The sequence below is a fragment of the Euphorbia lathyris genome, chromosome 3, assembly GCF_963576675.1.
Source record: "Euphorbia lathyris chromosome 3, ddEupLath1.1, whole genome shotgun sequence".
Taxonomy (NCBI): Eukaryota; Viridiplantae; Streptophyta; class Magnoliopsida; order Malpighiales; family Euphorbiaceae; genus Euphorbia; species Euphorbia lathyris.
In genome coordinates this window covers 61,123,069-61,141,476 of record NC_088912.1, presented here as the reverse complement: position 1 = coordinate 61,141,476, position 18,408 = coordinate 61,123,069, and the positions used below count along the sequence as shown (strand labels likewise).

At 37.0% G+C, this 18,408-nt stretch overlaps 1 non-coding gene across 1 annotated transcript; it reads right to left on the bottom strand.

Annotated features, from left to right (window-relative positions):
- Positions 1–8,906: 8,906 nt before the first annotated feature.
- LOC136225130 (small nucleolar RNA R71) lies at positions 8,907–9,013 on the bottom strand. Its single transcript, XR_010686863.1, has one exon. It is a non-coding gene; the product is annotated as a small nucleolar RNA R71 (small nucleolar RNA).
- Between the last annotated feature and the right edge of the window lie 9,395 nt (positions 9,014–18,408).

The following is an 18,408-nucleotide window of genomic DNA, read 5'->3' as shown; positions in this document are numbered from 1 at the left end:
TTGCAGCAACTTCTCAACAGTTTGGAAAAGTTCAGGAAGGTCCCAAGAAGGCGTATGAGGCAAGCAGTTCTAACATTGAAGAGAAATTGAATAAACTGACTAGTCTTGTGCAGAAATTAGCTCTCGGAAAGGCGGCTCAGGTGAAGAAGTGTGGGATTTGTGTTGGTCCCTAGTAATTAGTTCCAAGGGGGGTTAGGAACTAATATAAATTTTCGCGTTTAATTATGCTGACTAGAGGTTATTTTGAGAGTTTATTAACTCAGTTTTTGGTCAGCTTGGTGAGATATGTCTCAAGGCAGCTTTAGTCAGATGTTGAGTAAAGTTGTTTTCTTGTGAGTTGAGAATTGACACTCTTGGAGGTCAGCTTCTAACTCAGCACCACTTATTTACTCAATGTCAGCTTAGGCAATTTATATGCTGAGTAAATAAAGCAAACAACACATGCAATATAAGAGAGTGTTCAGAGATTACTCAGTATCACTTATCCTGGTTCGGCCTCTCTGCCTACGTCTAGTCCCCAGAGTCCTCCGGGCTTTTTGAATCCAATACTGAGCTGTTTAACGGTAGAGCACACACCAATTACAAGGCAGTTGAATATGCAAGAGTACCTTCCTCTATTCGTCTACTCAACTCCTACTAAGTGCTACAACCCAGCACCTAGATTTCTCTACCACTGAATGCTTACAACCAAGCACTCAGCTTAACACTCTCAATATTACTATTGATCACAAACTTGTTCTTTTTCAACTAAAGAACACTTTAGATGATTACAAAGCAATCAATCTAGCATTTACACAAAGAATAGAAAAGTTGGTGTAAGATCTTTTTGTATTTGAGTGCTTTCAAGATTTTCTCTCTTCGTATTTTTCTCTTGATACTTCAGTGATTATCCAAGGTTCTTCATTGTCCTTTTATAGAAGGAAAAATGCAGATTTGGATCATTTGAATTGTTGTTACCATTAACACCAAAACGGCTCTTTTGGGGGACAGATTCTGGTCAGCTTCAGTCTGTTCCGCCATTCCATTCCTCTGTTTTCTCCAGGCATCAGGTTTTGTCTTCATGCATCAGACTTGTCTTTTTGTGCCAGTTGTCTTTTACCAATAATCCAATGACCCATGTTTCTTGGAATTAGTCTTTTGTGTGTCTTCGAGGTTCCAATTATTGGTGCAGAAGATTGGCAGACTTTGTCCTTTAGTGAACGGATCCTTCATGCTGTCCTGATTGTCACTCAGCTTCATTCGTTATCTTCGAATGTTCAACTTCTAAGCTGAGTTCTTTCTTGGTTAGCTCCGTTCAGTTTAAACGCTTCTGAAGAAGTCTTCTAATTCAGTCAGCTTCGCTCTGACAACTTATTAGAAGAGAACTTCTGATACTGAGTTCTACTCCACTCAGCTTCCATTCTATCATGCTGAGTTCCGTTCTACTCAGCTTTGCTTGTGCTGACTTTTGTCCTGTCTTTACTTTATATATATTTTTGTACTCAATATTGAACAAACACATTAGTACAATTAAATCAAAGCATTTAAATTTAATTGCCTCTTAATCATGGATGATTTTGTCAAATCAAAATCTTGTGGAAAAGGTGTTTCAACAAACTCCCCCATTTTGATGTTGGCAAAATACATAATTATGGAACTCAGTTATAAGTTACCCCATGATTGATATTTTTGAAATAACTCCCCCGTAAGGGTTGCACATATTGTCTTAACTTAATTCTAAACCTTCCAAGGTTTAATTAAATTATTTTTTAAGACACTTGTGTATGCTGACTTAGTTTAATGTTGGATTTTTCAAGATCTGATCTTTTTGAATTTTAAGTCAGCTTTCAAAAATATTAGAAGTATGTTGGTACTCAGTTTATTACCTAAGTGTTTTAGTGTTAATGTATACTGAGTATTTTTTACTTCTTAATTTGTTTGTTCAATTTTTTCGACTATATTGAGAAAATAGTACTTGGCATAGATTGAACACAGAAAAGCAAACACATAAAAGCGAACACATAAAAGAAAACACATATGTGGAGGTTTCTATGCTAAGTTCTAAACATTTACTCGATTATATCTAGTTCTTCTTTTTCTTCTTCTGAGCTTGGTGGTCATCTTGAGCTATTCCTTTCCCTTTGTCTTTACTTTCTGAAGCATTACCTGCAGGCTGAGTTCCTCCTTGACTTGTCTCCCCCGTTTTGCCATCATCGGCCTTATAAAGGAAGGTTTCATTCTGAGCTGCAGTGGAGAGATAATGGGAGTAGCGCTGAAGCCTCTTTGTGCTTTCACCCAAACCATCAATAACAGGAACACTGTCATCCTGGACATGCCGAGGAACCCGGAGGGAGCTGCTGATCATGCTAAGTAGGCATTAATGGGATTTGCTCAGCCAGGTGAGCGAGCTTGTGATCTGACCAAAAGATTGATGGTACAGCTTTAGCAAGGCAGAATCATAAAACATGCACTGGGCATTATTGATGCGTATTGCCTTCATTATAGCTTGTGAAAAGCTCAAGAGTTCACTGTTGGAGACTGGATCAACATCCATCTGTGCTTTGTTGATGTTGAGTAGGCTGACTGCTTCACTCAGTTGGTCAATTGTACACTGAGAAGAGGAAGATACTAAGTCACGCGTACTGGTCAGCTCAGCATTAAGCTTGGTAAAGCATTGTTGAAGTTCGGCAGAGGTGGCAAACTCAGCATTTCCAGGTGCGCTCGATTTGTTCAGTTCTTCAGTTAACTTGGTAAAATATCCTTGAAGTTCAGTAGAAGTGGCATACCCTAGATTGACTTCCGTCAGCTGTTGAATTTTGCCTTCAAGCGAATTCATATGGTTCGCCATTGTGAGCACCAATTCGGTCAGTTTTGCTATTTGATCTTGATTGGGTTGCCGAGTCTGAACCGTAGTTATGATGCTGACCAGATCCTTCAGTCCTCTAAGTTCATTGAGGAGCTGAGTGATACCTGAAAATTGGGAGGACTCAGCTTGAGTAGATTGATTAGCATCAGCTTGAGGAAGGTTCAAATCTTGAAGCAAGGACTGAGCAGAAGCAATGATACGGCGTCCTGACTCAGTGGCATTCAAATATGTGAATGTAGCAGCATGAGACTCAGAGGCTGGTATTGAGCTTGATGGTGGTGGAGGAGTTGGCTCTTTGCCAGATTGAGTACCTTGATTGGTACCTGGACTTTGATTGATTTCAGGAGCTGAGTCGTCAACATGCTGAGTTGGAGGTGGAGTTTGATTAGGCATGTTGACCTGCTCAACTTGAATGGGTGAAGTTGAAGCAGGATTTGATCCATCTTGAGCAGATTGGATTGGATCTTCAGGGGTTTTGGCTTGTTCCTCATCCTGAGTAACAGAGGCTTGTTTTTGTACGGGATTTGCTGGAGGTGACTCAGTCTCAGTATCATTCGAGAAATACTGGAACTGGATTTTGGAGAGGTCATTCTCAATCTCATCAACAGGAAAGTCGTCCATAAGATCAATTTGCTTTTGTGCCTTCTTTTTGAGTCTCCGTCGTGTCGGAGCTTTTGGGGATGAAGGGTCAGCTGGAATACCTTCACTGGACTCAGTAGCAACTGTCTCCTCTTCTACATATGGATTCTCAAGTTGCTCAGCATGATCCTTAACAGCAACATGTTCTTCTTCCTCAACTGTCTCCTCAGCATCATCCGGATGTTGCTCAACATTAGTGGGTTCTTCCTGCTCAACATGAACTTCTTCCTCAGCATGAGTTTCAGCTTCCACTTCTTTCTCAGCTTCTTTCTCTAGGTCAGTTCCATGACCTTCAGAGATAGCCCCATCTAGGGGATCAGTTTCAACCGTTTTTAAGGTGTTAACCTTCTTCCTTTTCATCAAAGGGGATTCAGGAGTTTCTTCTTCATCCTCAGGCTCTTCTTGCCTTTTTCTCTTCTCTGCAGACTCAGTTTGCTCCTTAGCCTTGTCAGCTTTAGCTCTTTCTTGAGACACGAGTCTCACCTTTTTTGGGACAACATGAATGTCTTTGGAGCAAGTTTCAAGAGCCTTCCTCTTCTTCTTCTTCTGCTCAGGCTGAGCCGTCTTAGGGGACTCAGCATGAGTTTCCACTACTTTTTCAGACTCATTTTCAAGCTCAACTTCTAGGTGCTCAGCTTCTTCATTTTCCTCAGCATCTCCAACTCCTTCATATCCTTTCAAGGGTTGATTGAACAACAATCCATCCAACAGATCTGCAGTGATTTCACTCCCCATGGTACTTGTTTCATTCACCGTCTCTATCTGCTTGTCCTCGAGAATTTTTGTGATTAGAGAGCCCAAGCGGAGTTTCTTACCACCTCGTTGAAGAGCTCCAACTAAGAATACGGGAAGATTGAGCGGAGTGGAGGTCAGCATGTGCCATATGAAGCACTGCTCAAAGTTAGAGGCGGATGAATCTGAGCTGAGTTTGGGGAAGATAAAGTTGGTCAGCATGTAATGGACCATCTTCTGTTCTTTTCCCATACAGGTGCTGGGTATTTCACCTTTATGATCCTTGGGTTTACAGAACCCCTTGATCTTCTCAGCCTTATATTTTGGCACTTTCTCCTTTGTTGTTCTAAACTCAATTCCTTCGTCTGGTAAATCTAGTAAGGTGGCTAGATAGGCAGGGGTTACGGTGATTTTCTGACCTTTAACTGAGGTCTCCAAATAATCAGAATCATCTTCATCAACATGTAGATTCGAATAGAATTCCCATACTAACCTAGGATAGGTTGTTCCTGAGAGAGAGAAGAGACCAGTCCACTTGTTCTTCTCGATCCAGTCATAGAATGGTTTCTCAGAGGTGACGAATCCTGGAGAGAACCATCTGCATTTCAAAACCTCCAGATTGTTGACCTTTTTGTGTACTTTGATCATCTTTCTTTCTATTTGCGTTGAAGGACCCGCGGGGTCACCCTGAGTGGGTTTGCTTGAGGTTTGAGTTGTGAGTTTAGGGGTTTCGTTCTTCCCAAAAGCCATTGTTACAGATGAAGGTTTTGAGGTTTTAGGGAGAGAGAGAAGTTCGATTATAGAAGTTCGTAAGCGTAAAGAGTAGAGAGTGGGGATCCTTCCACTTTTTATATCAGATTTTCGACGACCCTATTTAATTAACTAGCCATTTTGCCTAGGGACGTTCAACCGATAAGGATTCTGTCATTTATGACATCTTCGGCGCATGGGATATGTCATTAAAGTGCGTCTTTCCAAGGTGCCAGTAGTTACACGTGTAGGCATTTATTTTACGCGAGTGGGTTTCTACGGGGTTTTGCTAGAATTCGAAACATTCGCGATGTTGAGTGCTTGGCTTTCATGAATTTTCTATCTCTAAATAACTCAACATACGTCAATCACTCAGCATGTTCATCAACTCAGCATAGGGTGATTACTCAATATGTTTATCTACTCAGCATAGGATATTTACTCAACATTTGTATCTACTCAGTATAATCACTCAATGTATATGTTAATTCAGCATGCGGTTATTTTTCTATTTTTAAGCTTAGTAAGGAGTAGATATTTATTGTTAATTTACTTGGCATGGCATTTGCACACTCATTCAAATTTCCACTCAACATAGCAATCACTCAATCATTCAATTATACAGTTTTATTTAGAGTGGATTTGACATACCAATGGCTTCCCTTAGTATATTGAATTGTTCTCGTGCCAAAGGCTTAGTGAAGATATCTGCTAGCTGATCATTTGTTGGCACATAGGTCAGCTTGATCTCATCTTTTAGTACATGGTCTCTGATGAAGTGATGTCTTATGCTAACATGCTTCATCCTGCTGTGTTGGACTGGATTCTTAGATAGATCAATGGCACTTTTGTTGTCACATTTGATCTCTATTGTCTTTGTTTTGACTCCATAATCCTCAAGCTGTTGCTTTATCCATAGGACTTGTGCAACACAGCTTCCAGTAGCCACGTACTCAGCTTCGGTTGTAGACAGGGCTACGGATGATTGCTTCTTGCTGAACCAAGATACTAGACAGCTTCCGAGGAAATGACATCCTCCCGAAGTACTTTTCCGTTCTAGCTTATCTCGTCCATAGTCGGCATCAGTATATCCAATGAGTGTGAAGTCATTTGAAGTTGGATACCATAGACCTGCATCAACTGAGCTCTGCAAGTATCTAAAAATTCTTTTTACAGCAGTTAGATGAGATTCCCTGGCGTCAGCTTGATATCTAGCACAATAGCATACTGAGTACTGAATATCAGGTCTACTAGCTGTGAGATAGAGTAAGGAACCTATCATACCTCGATAGAGTTTACTATCAACTGACTTACTCTTCTCATCCTTGCATAGGACAGTATCAGTACCCATGGGGGTTGATATTGGTTTGCAATCTACCATGTTGAATTTCTTTAACATTTCCTTGGTGTACTTAGACTGACTTATAAAGATGCCATTCTTACCTTGCTTGATTTGAAGTCCAAGGAAGAAGTTGAGTTCACCCATCATGGACATTTCAAACTCAGTTTGCATCTGTTGGCTAAATTCTTTGCACAAAGATTCGTCAGTAGCACCAAATATTATATCATCTACATATATCTGTGCAAGTAGGGTATGCTTACCCTTTTTCTTAATAAACAAGGTTGTGTCAGCTTTTCCCCTGACATAGTTCCTGGTCAGCAGGAAATTGGTCAACCTCTCATACCAATGTTAAGCCCAAAATATACCTAAAATATCATTAATATTTATATCATTTTTATTACAAATTCGTGTTATTTATATCTGTTTAGATTACTTTTACTCTCGAATATCTTTCTTTCTTGCAAGGTACCTAAATATTTGGTAAAATCCAAATAGGAACGAAAAAGGATCTAAAACAGAAGAAAAACCCTACAAAAGGAGTCAAAGACGACGTAAATCGAAAGCACCAAGTCGAGGACACGAACGAAAGCAAAGAAACGGAAAACTCACCAAGCCGCGACCGCGAATCCACCACCCGCGACCGCGACACGCGTGGTTTAGCCATTTCTCCCCTTCGTCCAACGTTCAACTTAATGCTACGTCATTCACGGCCGAGGATTCCTATCCTCGGTAAGTACAGAAAATTTACCAAATGCATTTTACACATGTTGAAATCCAAGAAACGCGTTCGTTCAAGTGGATAAAGACTTCCTTTCACAACGGACACGACTCTTAACCAACGGATACATCACTTCAAACACAACCCTTCAACATCTATAAATAAAGAGTTGATGTTGAGAAAAAATGCAATGAAATGTTATAATATAGATATAGAATCAGAGCATAGAACTTATGTCTAAGTTCTAAGTAAAACATTTCGAGAGTTAGAAATTAGATTCTGTACAAAACAAGATGAGGTACACATATTGTTTATAGTTTAATTACAACTCAGTAGCGTTTAGACATTGTTCCAGTTTTAGTTTGCATCATAGTAGTGGCCGACCGAATCCCTATTACGAAGTTACAGCGAGAAGATTGAGTAGAGTGTTCGCCCCTGAGCCTGACAACCTCTTAGGAAACCCAAGGAAAGGAACCGATCAAGCCGTTCACTTGCACGCCCTCGAAGAACTCGATGCTCCTTGTTCTCTGTAAACTTATATCAATTTATATTTCATCTAATAAAGTCTGTTCTATTCGACAAATCGTTATGCAGCACTTATGGTAACCAATCCAATATAAGTGAGGCTGGTGTTTTCATTAATACGCAGTTGAATTCAAAATCATTACAAGGAAACTTTGTGGAATACTTAGGCAAATTATCATCTCGAAAGATTTTTAATTTGAGTAAGGGCAACTATCCCGAAAGGGTTTTGTCGCGTTCAAAGCCAATTAATTAGAGGTTCCGTCATTTATTTCATCATCATAATTGATACAAAGTTTAAGTTGTTTTCTTTGCTTAATGCAAATGAATAAATTCATTCGTTTTTCTAAAAAGTTCTAAATGTTCCTGTTTTGTAAAATTCACCCTTAAAATCAGAAGATCTTTCTAACAATCGATATATTCTAAATATAAAATCTTATTCCAGCATTTTCAAGTATTCAAAGTCCACAAACTCAATTAAACAATTTCCTAAATTCAATTAGACAAATTTCACTTTTCATTTACATTCAATAGTAAATCTAACAAGTTCGAAATTAACAGATTCAAAAATAAGTTTTTCATTAAAAAACGTATCCCTGTGGGATCGATATTTTTATTACTACAAGCGAAACCGTGCACTTGCGGAAATCGCTCAACAAGTTTTTGGCGCCGTTGCCGGGGATACGCCAAAATTTTTGACAAAATTTTTATTTTTCGTATTTTATTTTCGAATCTAGGTTTACACATTATTTTTATACAATTTTTATATTTTATTTATTTTCAGTTATATAACATATTTGTTTTCAATTTTGTTTTGAAGGTAGTTTGGCTCGTGAAACAATTTCAAGTTCATGCGCAGTTCGCGAAGTTCGGGCACACCACCAGACCCTCTTGATCCAGAAATTGAAAGAACACTTAAGAAAAACAACAAAAACAAAGACAAAACACCCTTAAAAACCAAAGTAGTCCAGCCAGAAAATATGGCCGATCCACCGACACTTATGGATTATGCTAGGCCAGGAATGGCCGGTGTAACTAATAGTGTAGTTAGACCCCGTATAAACACAAATCAATTTGAAATTAAGCATGCTTTGCTTAATATGTTGCAAAACAACGTAACGTTTTATGGACTACCTAACGAAAACCCTAATGCACATTTGACAAATTTCTTAGAAATTTGTGATACTTTTAAAATTACTGATGTAACAGCCGAAGCAATCAAACTTCGCCTCCTTCCTTTCACTTTAAAGGATAAGGCAAAAATTTGGTTAACTTCTATGCCTGCTGCAACATTTGAAACTTGGGACCAATTAGTCCAAGCGTTTTTATCAAAATATTTTCCTTTAGCAAAAACCGCAAGAGTCATCAAAGAGTTGACATCTTTTACCCAAAATAATAATGAAACTCTTTATGAAGCTTGGGAACGTTTTAAAGAACTTCAACGTTTATGCCCACACCACCAACTGCCAGATGCACTTTTAATGCAGACATTCTATAATGGATTAAATCCTACGACTAGAGGTTCATTAGATGCTATGTCTGGAGGGTTATTTATGAAGAAGACGTCCGCCCAAGCAAGAGAACTTTTGGAGGAAATGGCAATCAATAGCAGTATGTGGCCCGCAGAGCGTGGACATATACCAACGGTGAAACCATCATCCTCAGGTACATCATCGGTTAACGGTATAATGAATCTTGATCCAGTAGCAATGTTACAAGCCCAATTTTCTGCCTTATCGCACAAAATTGATAAATTTATGGCACCATGCGATCCTAATGATCCAATCCAGAGAGACATTGATTACGAAGGTATGAATGAGTTAGAACAGGTAAACTTTGTCCAAGGACAAAACCAAACTACTAATCCTTATTCTAATACTTATAATCCTGGATGGAGAAATCATCCTAACTTTAATTGGAAAGATGGTAATAATAATAATAATGCAAATGCTAATCAATATCGTATAAATAATTATCAAAATCAAACAAGAGATACGATTAGCACTTTATCTTCAAAAATCGACAAATTTATAGATGCTATGAATGGAAAGGTAAGTAATCAAGACGATGGTTTTAAACGAATCGAAAGTAAATTCGACCAGCTTATCAAAAACCAATCATCTAGCATCCATAATTTGGAGGTTCAAATTGGACAACTTGCTAAATCAATTCCATCCCGCAAATAGGGAAGTCTTCCCAGCCAAACGGAAGAAAATCCGAAAGAGCATGTTAAGGCTATCACTCTTCGTTCAGGGAAAAACTACTTAGGTCCGGAAATGCCCGGAAATTCAACTTTACCTGGAAATGATTTACCAAAATCCAAAGAAGATACTTTAAAACAAAAAGATACAAAAATTGACTCTAATCCGAAACCTTTTGTACCAAAACCACCTTTTCCACACAGGGTCCGAAATAAGGACCATGATAAACAACTTTTATCATTTTTAGACAAACTTAAAAATTTGCATATAAATTTAACATTCATGGATGCAATTACGCAGATTCCTAACTATGGAAAATTCTTGAAAGATTTAATTTCAAAAAAGATTAGTTGGGAAGGAATTTCATCCATTTCTCTTTCTGAAGATTGTAGTTCGATAGTATCAAGTAAATTACCTACTAAACTCAAAGATCCCGGATGCTTTACCATTCCGTGTACATTGGGAAATATGGAATTCCCAAGTTGTCTTTGCGATTTAGGAGCTAGTATAAACTTGATGCCATTGTCTATTTTTGAAAAATTAGGTTTAGAAGAAGACATCAAACGTACCAATATGGTTTTGCAATTAGCGGATCAATCCACTAAAAGACCATATGGTATAATTGAAGACGTTTTAGTGAAAGTTGACAAATTTATTTTTCCTACTGATTTTGTTATCTTAGATTTTGCTTATGATGCTAATTGTCCGCTAATCTTTGGTAGACCATTCATGAACACGGGACGTGCTCTAGTTGATGTGTCGGAAGGAAAAGTAGTTTTAAGAATAGGTGACGATAAGATCGAGTTCGATATGAATCAAGCGATGAAATATCCTATGGAGGATTTCGCTTGTATGAAGCTTGATTTAGTTGAAGAATGTGTTAATGACATTGTTCAAAGAGAAGAAATAATAGAACCTATAATGGGTGAAGAATTAGAAGATAAGGACCCAGAGCCTTTGATTCGAGAAGATGGACCAGTTCCGCCTTCAGTAATAGTTCCACCTAAATTAGAACTTAAAGAATTACCAAACCATCTGAGATACACTTTCCTAGGCGGAAGTGATACTCTACCTATAATCATCTCTAACAAATTAACAGAAAATCAAGAAGAAAAATTGAAAGAAGTTGTTAGAAATAGAATAGGAAGTATGGGATGGCAAATTTCAGATTTAAAAGGAATTAATCCTAGTATTGTAATGCATAGGATTCACTTAGAAGAAGATAAGCCACCTAAAGCGGATAGACAAAGACGTTTAAATCCGAATATGAAAGAAGTAGTAAAAAATGAGATTACTAAACTTTTAGACAATGGAATCATATATCCTATTTCGGATAGTGAATGGGTTAGTCCAATCCATTGTGTACCCAAAAAGGGAGGCATAACTGTAGTAAGGAATGATGAAGGTGAATTAATACCTACGCGAACCACCACCGGTTGGAGGGTTTGTATAGATTATAGGAACCTAAATAAGGCAACTAGGAAAGATCATTTTCCTTTACCTTTCATCGATCAAATGATCGAAAGGATAGCCGGTCATGCATTTTATTGTTTTCTTGATGGTTATTCCGGATTCTTTCAAATATATATTTACCCGGATGACCAAGATAAAACAACCTTCACATGTCCTTATGGAACATTTGCATATAGAAGAATGCCTTTTGGTCTATGTAATGCACCAGCAACTTTTCAACGTTGTATGACTGTAATTTTTAATGATTTCATCGAAGATATCATGGAAGTATTTATGGATGATTTTTCAGTTTATGGAGATTCTTTTGATGCATGTTTAAAAAAACTTAGATAAAGTTCTTTCTAGATGCGAAGAAACGAATTTAGTATTAAATTGGGAAAAATATCATTTCATGGTTGACGAAGGAATTGTTTTAGGTCATAAAATATCTGAAAAAGGATTAGAAGTGGATAGAGCAAAAACTTCAGTAATAGAAAAATTACCCCCACCAACAACTGTCAAGGGAGTAAGATCATTTCTAGGACATGCAGGTTTTTACAGACGATTTATAAAAAACTTTTTTGTGATTTCCAAACCACTTACTAATTTGCTTATGAAGGATTCAACCTTCGATTTTAATGAAGATTGTATTAAAGCTTTTGAAACATTGAAAACAGCTTTAGTCAGTGCACCCATAATTGCTAAACCCGATTGGGATTTGCCTTTTGAAATCATGTGTGATGCAAGTGACCTAGCTGTAGGATGTGTTTTAGGTCAAAGAAAGGATAAAAGATTACATGTTATTTATTACGCAAGTCACACATTGTCAGGTGCACAGTTAAATTACACAACAACAGAAAAAGAGATGTTAGCCGTAGTATTTGCATGTGATAAGTTTAGGTCATACTTGTTAGGATCTAAAGTTATTATCTATACAGATCACGCAGCTTTACGTTATCTGTTTGCTAAGAAAGATGCAAAACCGCGTCTGATTAGATGGGTTTTGTTGTTACAAGAATTTGATATAGAAATTAAAGACAAAAAGGGAGTAGAAAACCTTGTCGCCGATCATCTATCAAGACTAGAAGATGAAAACGGTCCTATAGGTGAAACTATCGGTATACGAGATGATTTCCCCGATGAACATCTCTATCAAGTAGAAAGTATCATGTCACCATGGTATGCAGATTTTGCTAATTATCTTGCAACCGATATCGTTCCGGAAGGATTATCTTCCCAACAAAGGAAGAAATTTTTTCTTCGATATTAAACAATATTTTTGGGAAGATCCCTTTCTATTCAAATCATGTGGTGACGGGATAATTAGGAGATGCGTCGGAGAAAATGAAAATGAATCTATAATAACGGAATGTCATTTCAGCTCATATGGAGGACATAATGGAGTTAATAAAACGGTAGCTAAAATATTGGAATGTGGTTTCTTTTGGCCTACGATGTTTAAGGACGTTGGTTCATTTATTACTCGTTGTGATAAATGCCAAAGAACGGGAAATTTAGGAAGGAAAGATGAGATGCCCCTCAAAAACGTGTTGGAAGTTGAAATCTTCGACATATGGGGAATTGATTTCATGGGACCTTTTCCGCCTTCCAACGGTAAAACTTACATATTAGTAGCCGTTGATTATGTTTCGAAGTGGGTTGAAGCACTTGCAACCCCTACGAATGATTCTAAAGTAGTTGTTAATTTTCTTGACGATATATTTTGTAGATTTGGTTGTCCTAGATTCGTTGTCAGTGATGGCGGTACCCATTTCATAAATCAGAATTTTGATATGCTTATGAAAAAATATGGAGTACGCCACCGCGTGTCAACGCCATACCATCCTCAGTCGAATGGTCAGGCGGAGATCTCAAATAGAGAACTCAAATGGATTCTAGAGAAAACTGTTTCGTCATCAAGAAAAGATTGGTCACAAAAACTCAATAATGCGCTATGGGCATACCGTACTGCATTTAAATCACCAATAGGAATGACTCCATATCGTTTAGTGTATGGAAAAGCATGTCATTTACCAGTAGAATTAGAACATAAAGCCTATTGGGCTATTAGAAAACTTAATTTTGATTTACAACAAGCAGGAAAGAAACGTTTGCTCAATTTAAATGAGTTAGATGAGTTACGACATCTATCGTATGAGAATGCGAGGATTTATAAAGAAAGAGTGAAAAAATGGCACGATGCCAAGATCAAAGTCAAGCACTTTAATGTTGGAGATAAGGTGTTGTTATTTAATTCACGGCTTCGTATATTTCTAGGAAAACTTAAGTCCAGATGGACCGGACCGTATTTAGTCGTCAAAACATTCGACTATGGTTCTTTGGAACTTGAGGAAACCAACGGTAATCGTTTTAAAGTTAACCGTAATCGATGTAAAATTTATTACGAAAATATTTCCGAAATAGGAACTAATTTCGTAACAAGATTTCCTGACATATAAATCATTTCATTTTTCTAATAGTTAGTTTTTATTATTTTTATTTTTATTTTTATTTTGTTTTGTTTTAAATTATATCATTTTATATTAGAATTTTAGATATATAAAAATATATTCAAGTCATGATTTTAATTAATTTTTAGGAATTTAATGAGAATTAGAAGAAATTTAGTGATTCTCAGTTGAGAATTTGAAATTCTCAGTTGAGAATTCAAATATATAGAATTCTTGAGAAGGTAGGAAATTTTCTGGACTTATAGAGAATTTAAAATTCTCAGTTGAGGATTTGGGGTATGACTAGTGGCTAGGAAAATTTCTGGACTTATAGAGGATTTGGGATTCTCAGTTGAGAATTCTGACTTCAATAGGTTTCAAATTGACAGGAAAATTTCTGAACTTACCGAGGATGAGGATTCTCGGTAGAGGATCAGAAATTAGGGGTTTTGACAACTGATTTCCGCAAGGAAATCAGCGTGTCGCGACCGCGGGTCAGCATCCTCGGTCGCGACTCGGGGAATTTGTGCAGTAATTGACCCTTGTTCTTTAACTTTTCAGCAGACACAACTTTTCGGAAACGAATAGTTGCGTTTCTTCATTTTTAAAAAGGTCTGTTTCATATCTTTTCACCTCAAAATAAAACCTCTTTTCATCCTAGGATTTTATAAATAGGTTCTAGAGGTTCAGTTTTTTTGTCACTTTCTTTTCATCTCAATCAGAACAATTCTCTGATTTTCTTACCATTCACCAACCCAGAAATTAAGTTCAGAACCTTTCTTCCTTACTCATTCCAAACACCATGACTTCCACAAACACTCATCCTAAGAAAGTTGTTGCTTCACGCACTAAAAATACAGATATATCAGAGCGTTATGGATGTAACTTTCCTATCTTCAATCATGATGAGGGAAGGCGCTTCTTGAGGCTTCGATACACATTCTTTGTCGGAATGTTATACATGGATGACTTTCTTAACGATCAGTTGGGAATCAAATAAGATATGAGTCGCTACATGGAACGCTTAGGATGGACCAGATTTGTTGATATGAAGTTTCCTATAATTGGAGACTGGATATTAGAGTTCTTCTGTACGGTTCGTTTTGTTAACAAGCGTCGGGTGCGTCTTAGTTTTCGTCGGGATGGCCAAACTTTCACTTTTGGATATCCTGAATTGCATGCTTGGTTTGGTTTTCCCTTGAAGGATACTACCAAACGTCATCATGGAAGAGATATGACGTCCACTGATATCTGGCGAATGCTCACCGGCATTTGGCCTTTCAACCCTAAACTTGCCTATAATAAGTCTTTTTATTCCAACTCTATGCTATATTTGCATAAGTTTCTGAGTCACAGCCTGTTCGGTCGCACGTTCAGTAGTGTCGTCCAAGAATCTGATCTTTATGTACTTGGAGATATATTTCAAGGCAACGTGGTTGATTCTTCAAAAATTCTGATGGAGGGTCTTGTTGCCGCATCTAGATCCAAGGCTAAGAAGGTTGGGTTCGGGAATATTATATGTGGAATAATACTAGGGACCAAGGGAAGTATTTCTGTTCCTTGGAGTGATGCTGAATCTTTCCCGACACTAGACTATGAATTCTTAGAATATGAAGGTCTAGTGAAACGAGTTTTTCGATCAAGCCCAAATTTTCTTTCTGCACCAGAACGTCAAGCCTTCGTGCAGATGAAAATAGACCGCTATAGGGCTAAGAAAATCCCAATTGAAAGGGACGAATTTTTAGCATAGCTTTTGTTTATTTTGTTTGTAAATATGTTGTACATATTTCTATTTCAATAAAACTTTCTCTTTTGCATTATATCTTGTTTTTGATTATATGGTTACACTAACATTAAAACTCATTATTCTACACTTATGAATCTATTAAATAAAACTTTAAAGCATTCATTACTAATTAAATGTTAATAACTAAGTTTCAATTCCTTAAATAAAGATTCATTTAACTTACATTAATAAATGAACATAAATGCTTCAATTAATTTGAGTTCCAAACTTTTCCTATTATTAATTTAACATTCGTTAATTAAAGCATTTTCATTTATTTTTCCCATTAATAAGGATAAACCTTTGGTTTTCCTTATCATTTAATGTTTTCCATTTATGTTTTTAAGTACAGATAACATTTTCAAGGAGTTCAGGATAGGATTTATCAAGAAATTACACAAATAGGAGTTACTATGCAGAATTTGGGTGACCATAGGGTGATCCGCGGCCGAGAATGGTGCGATCCTCGGTAACTTCAGCAAAAATCCTTCCAAAATACAAAGGAAAATTGGCTGAAACACGCGATTCGCGACCGCGGATGCGCATCCTCGGTCGCGACACGCGTGATTCTGCAACACCTAGTCCGGATTTTTGGCCTATTTTTCCACCTTTTCCTATTCAACCTCTACCTATTCCTCTTCCTATTCCTACTCTACCTATTAATCTTCCTATTCAACCCTATATATACCTATTACTTACACAAACCTTACATCACCTCAAATTTTAACCAATCCCCTACTCTTACCTCTTCCCAATACCTTACTTTTACTCTTCCCAATTTCATCATTACCCTTTTCAATCACCTAACCCTTTCAACTTCAAGTCTCCATACAACACTTCTACTTCTTCTTCAACCTCAAGCTTTTATCTCTTTTCATCTTTTTCTCTAAACCCTAAACACCATAACCATGCCTAGAGCAAAGCGTGTTGGACACAAGCCGGCTGTCACTGAGGCTAATCGCCTAAGGATTAGTTGCGGGGCTTATTTCGACATTCATTCTGAGGAAGAAGTTGGACGTTTCAAGCACTTTTCAAACGCTAATCGTAAGTTCGTGGACATGCAGTTTCTTGACTTTGATTCGGTAAGGAAGTTGAACTTCACTACACAAATTACTGCTTTTATTGAGACTTTGGGATGGGAAACTTTTGCTTCTATGCGTTTTCCCCAAATTCAAGAGTATGTGGTTGAGTTTTTGGTTACTTTGAAGATGAACAAAAAGAGGACAGAAATTTCTTTTCGGAATAATGGTACTACCTATACCATAGATTATGAGGCTATGGGAAATATGTTTGGTTTCCCTACTAGTGATTTTTATGATAAGCCTCAGGATTTTGACAATAACTCTTTTTGGCAAACTCTTTCCGACCAAACTTCTTTTGACTCTAAAAACACTTCGAGCAAGTTGATTAAGGACAATTGTGTGTTCTTCTTTCACAAGTATTTGAGTTTTTCACTTTTTGGTCGTGTTGAGAGTTCAAAAATTCAAGTCCGGGATTTGTTTGTTTGGGATTGTTTGTTCATGGGTTTAAGGGTTGATAGCATTGGAATGATATTTGACAATTTGTATCGTGCTTCGAGGGCTCACACCACTCAGGTCCCTCTCGATAATTTAATCACCGCTATTGTTTTGGGAGCACGGGATGAATTAGCAACTTATGATATGTCCACCTACCATGGATATGTTCCGGTTTTGGACATTGCGGCTCTTGAGCGGGCTCATTTATTGGTTTCTGCGGCTCCTCCCGTTTTTATTTCTTATGCTACCCGTATTGCTCATCTTCGTGGCACTATGGGTGGAGGTGCTTCTAGTTCCCAAAATGTAGGTACCGAAGAAGGAGGTGCGGAGGAAGGAGCGGAAGGTGCACCACAAGCCCAAGCAACACAAGATAATGATCCGGTGGATTTAAGGAGAATTTTGAACCAAATCAATGCCAATAATAGACAAATGAATTTGAGAATTGATGATTTGGTGGAGATCAACATGGTGATGAATGACAACCTCAATACTTTGAGGCGTGCGCAAAGATCGACTCGGCATCGGATGCTTTCGTTTTTCCGCCGCCGAAATGTGGAAACTTCACCAACACCTCCGGATTTCCCGCCGAATGCTTAGGTTTTATCTTTTATTTTTATCTTATCTTGTTTTAATTTCAGTTTCGTACATTTTTATTTTCTTATGTTTCGTACAATTTCAATTTTAATTTAATTTTATGATGCATGTTTTCTTTGCTATATCTTTCATTTCTTTCCGTTTGTTTTATCTTTAATGTTTTATCTCCATTTTTGCACCAATGAGGACATGGTCCAATTTAAGTGTGGGGGGAGATATATACATATATCATTTTTATGCAAACGAATGAATGACCGAATATATGCAAATGAATGAATGAATGTATGCAACACTTGTTTGTTTTCAAAAATACAAAATGCAACGTATATTGCAACACTTTTAAGTAAATTGCAACAAATGAAAAAACTTAACATTTTTTATGAAATATCATTTTTACATTTATAAATTAATCATAAGTTAAAATTTTTATGATTATTTTTAGGTTATCATTATCGATAGAAATAAATATTTCTATACGGGTAATATTTTTCCGGATTTTTTTCACAAATCTTCGACACTATTTTAAGTATAAAATTGTCTCGAGTTAATGTATTTAAGTAATAAATTCTTTATTTTCAATCTCTATTTTATAATCATGAAATTCATGATATAATAAATCTTATTTTAAATTTTCAATTAGGTTTATAGGCATTAAATTGAACTAACAATTTTTAGCTCGGTTTTGATTTTGTCTTACATTAACACCAATTGAAGTTTTTAAGGAAACTATAGCCATAATACATGTTGAATTTTAAGTCAATATAGGATGAATGTGCTAATTTTCTTTTTCCCAATTTACAATTTATAATCAATAAATCATATTCTTAACTTTTGGCCACGATTGAGACCAACCTTATCAC